Source organism: Arachis ipaensis, chromosome B02 (assembly GCF_000816755.2).
Source record: "Arachis ipaensis cultivar K30076 chromosome B02, Araip1.1, whole genome shotgun sequence".
NCBI classification, from domain to species: domain Eukaryota; kingdom Viridiplantae; phylum Streptophyta; class Magnoliopsida; order Fabales; family Fabaceae; genus Arachis; species Arachis ipaensis.
The window spans coordinates 83,588,379-83,592,700 of record NC_029786.2 but is presented as its reverse complement, the minus strand read 5'-3'; the positions used below and the strand labels follow the sequence as shown (position 1 = coordinate 83,592,700).

The following is a 4,322-nucleotide window of genomic DNA, read 5'->3' as shown; positions in this document are numbered from 1 at the left end:
CAAAATACAAAATAAAAAACTAAAAAAGTTTTAATTATAAATTTTTATTTAGTATAAAGATCGAATTACAAACTTTTAAATTATAAAGACTTAATAAAAAATTTGATAAACTATAAGAGCTAACAAATTAATTAAATCACAAAGTCATTTTTTATTTTGGAAATAGGGACAAGAAAAATATAAAATTAAGATTTTGGTTTTTAAATTTTGTAAAAGAAACAATGAAAAAATAAAATAAAAAAGAAAATATTTTTTTCATAAAATTTTAAAATATAGAATGTTGAAAGAAAATATTTTCCAAACTAAATATGCCATAATATTTTCTGTATTTTCTGTATTTTCAAGATTGTAATAACACTAGTTCATAATTTTGTATCTCCAATATGATTACAGATTTTTCTAAATGATGTAAAATTGTTTGACCAGCTGCTTGACTTTGTTTTCTACATACTTATTGTTCTTGGTGGTTGCAAACAGGTTTTACTATCTTCTGTTCATTTAATTTGATAAGGTTATATCAGGGATTTTTTTTTAATATGATAAGGATGTAGCCACACTTTCAGCTCTATGGTATAGCGATGATTTTTGTTTTAAGGTATGAGAAACTTTTATCTGGTAGCCACTCATTCATGTTGAGTTTTCCATGATCTTATCTTTGTTGTGCAGTTGCGGGGTATTTTTTCTTTTTTTTCTAACTGATCTTTTCAGGCTCAACTTGTAAACTACATACAATACAGAGCTCTTCTTGAGGGATGGACTTCCTGCTTATGGCGCAAGTATACAGGTGTGTTGATTTGGAAAACACAAAATCCTTGGACTGGTCTGAGAGGCCAATTTTATGATCATCTTCTCGACTATGGCTGTCGATGCGCTGCAGAGCCAATTCATGTACAGCTTAATCTAGATACATACTTTATAGAAGTAAGTATCTAAGAGACTAAGACTAAAGTTGTCCTTTCAATAAGATGAGAAAGAAAATAACACATTATTAACAAAAACAAAAATACTCCCTTGTCTCTTAAATGAAAATTGAGATAGGAAGCAAATGGGAACAAGCTAAAAGGATATATCTGCAAATCATCAAGATTTTCCAGTTCTGAATAGTTTCTGGAAGGTCTTGCTTTAATTTTTCTCTTATTTTTCTTCTTAAAACAGGCTGTTAATACTACATCAGAGAAATTGTCTAATATGTCTAATGGAAGATCTAGATGGAATGTGTCCATACTACAAAGTTCATGAAAGCTTTCACTATGCTACCTAAAACAGTAACACCTATTTTTGAGATGGACTATCCCAAGTCGGAACACGCAAAGCCGGTCTACTTTCTTTTGCTCAAACTCTATGACAAATCGAATAACAGAGTTTTATCAAGAAACTTATATTGGTTGCACCTTCCTGGTGGAGACTACAAACTACTGGAGCCATATAGGAAGAAGAAAATACCACTCAAGATAACATCAGAGATTTTTGTCAAAGGGTCCACTTATAGATTTAAAATGCATGTGGAAAACATATCTAAAGGACCAAACATCGAAACAGTTCAACAGAACATGAACTGGGTTGGTTTAAGAGATTACACAGATGCATTGGTGGTAAAAATAACTGTTGTAAAAGTGCTGCACAAAAATTGATCAGAGTTTAGTCTTCTGATAGTGTCAGCATAAGCCAATACTCTCCAATATTCTGTTGAAATAAGTAGTAAACTCAGCAATTAGTACTTGAAGGGCCAATGATGGTATTCTTCCCTCTCTTTCAAATTTTGATGCTGCTTCTGAACCTTCAACTATATAGTTTCCAAATTTGAACATTGCTTGAGTTGGTACCATTCTGCGTCTTTATAGAAGGCTGTAATGTTGCATGTATCCGATCCTCATCATTCGGAGACTCCTTGCAGCATTCTAATGTTGCTTTCATCAAAGCTTTCTTTTTGCTGAAACACAATACACAGATAATACAGAATGATAATTAACTTCAATCCAATGTTTGTCATCACATGATAATTAACTCCTAAATTCGACAGACATTGTAGAGTGAAAAAAGAATGAAACTCAAAACCTTGGAATTGGAAAAGCTGTTACTGGAACAATTTGGAATATCTTCACATAAGTATCCTGCAGCACATATATTACAGCCCTGTTAAGAAGAATTAAGAAAAGGAAAATACAAAATGACATAAATATAAGTATTTTCAAGTATTTATGACAGAAAAAACTAAATAAGAGGATGAAGCTTTCTTTATGTATTCATAAAGTTCTGTTTCAGTTTGCACTCAAAAGATTTCTCACAAACACAAAGGATAAGTATATAGTATTATGCTGTAACACACAAAATTGAATGGAAACGCTCTAACGCAACTAACCAATAACGGCCATAACAGAATTACCTAACTCAGCCTAATCATTCCTTATAACTAAAATGCAAAAGTACCTGCTACCACAATATTTGCCATATGCACTTCATATTTTTAACATAGTAATTGTTGTTACCATAACCACTGCGACTGCATCAATGCAGCAATTGCAGCCATGTCAACCAATTTTTCCAACAAGTTTCTGCAATTACAGTTATATCCGCCAATTTTTCAGTTATCCACAAAATGCAGTCATTACAAGCCATATATACTCAATTATTATTATTATTTTAATATTATTATTATTATTATTATTGAGCTGTAATTTTTTACTGAAATATCAAAAATCTTGTAAGAGACATGATTCTCCTCCTAAAACCAATGGTTGATTTTGCAAGGGAAAAGATATCAGTTACTCTACATGTGTTGTTCAAAAACTCTAATTTCAGTGAAAATCGATGTCTCTGCTATCATCAACCGTGGAGTATATATGATTTTGAACCTTTGTGTATAAATTTTTCACCTATTAACAAACACAATTGTTTAGCTTCACCTATTGTTGTTCAAAAAACTCTAATATCAGATTTTATTGAGTTTAAATTACATTCCAACCCTTGAATTTGTTCCCCAGTTAACTAATTTTCGTTGAATTATGGAATTAATCATTTTCTTTTCACCTAAGTTCACAGGGTTTACCAAGATGCATGAGATGGCAAAAATCAGAGTCAGCATGAACGCCCAGTTAAAATACATATATATATAAAAGAAAAAAAAGAAGGGGCATGGTAAATGGTCCTCTTTCATTGTTAGTTTTTATGAACAATTCCTGCAATCCGAATCTTCAAGAGGATTAATTTAAAACAAACCATTTACATGATGGAAAAAAATTAGCAACTTTTTTTTTCTTTCATAAAATCACCAAATTTGTTCTTGTCTAGTACATATTGTAATCAATATTTAACATTCTTCAAAAAAAAGTTAGAAAAGGAACACGAACAAAGGCTCTAAACAGGTTTCCACAATTGCAATAATAACAAACTATAAGAGCAATGATATAGAAGATGCAATTCACTTAATTGGCCAAAAAAACGAATCAAATTCTGTTTTCTTTTCCTTTTTTCTACAAAGATACACTATCTCTATGAAATCAATTTTAAACCTGAGATTTGATTATCTTTTTTTTATCTTCTCACTATTTGATTTAATTTATTGATGAGTTTGGAAAACTCTACCTCCAATTAAGTGATGATCAAACATTATTAATAAAACCAGTTGCAAAAATTATTGATATTAAATTTATATTGATTAAATTAATTTTTGAAATGAAGGTTCAGTTTGGGCCGAAAACAAATTTCTGGAGCAAGCCCAACTACTCTCAGCCTTTGGTTTTAAAAATATATGTTGAATATGGCTGATTTAATTTTTATGTTACTTGGGCCAAAATGATTTTTATTGCTCTAAGCCCAAGTGTGTTACATGCTTTCCATTTGCTTTATGCATGTTCCAAATTTTATCAAGAAAGCAAATGTTATTAATGGGCCAAGAAACTTAATTGATTATTACAACCAAGCCCAATTCCATGAGTGTTACTCATGCTTTGTCCGAATCCATGAAGCAAAGAATAACAAATCCTCAAATGCTTCCAACGGATTCCATTACTCTTCCTGAAAGGATTTCAAAGCCAATTTAAACATTGGGAATATAAGCAAGAGAGAGAAGATTGATTTGACTAAAGGGCATCATTGCTACACGCCAACTAAGGGAAGCAAAAGCAAGATATTCTTCAATTAATTAGTTTAACCACTATTGCTTTTCTTCAGATCTTTCTTCTCTCTCACTTCTTTCTCTCTTCGGTTATTACACAGGAAACATTGGTAGCCATGGAAGCAAAAATGAGCTACCGAAAGGAAGAGAAAGCAAGCCTAAAGACCATCACAATGATGGCAAGAAAACATACTAAAATAAAAATGAG

The 4,322-nt window shown here is 31.1% G+C and overlaps 1 long non-coding RNA gene across 1 annotated transcript; it reads left to right on the top strand.

Moving 5' to 3' along the window:
• Positions 430-1,608, top strand: LOC107627511. Its single transcript, XR_002355830.1, has 2 exons — positions 430-921; positions 1,156-1,608. It is a non-coding gene; the product is annotated as an uncharacterized LOC107627511 (long non-coding RNA).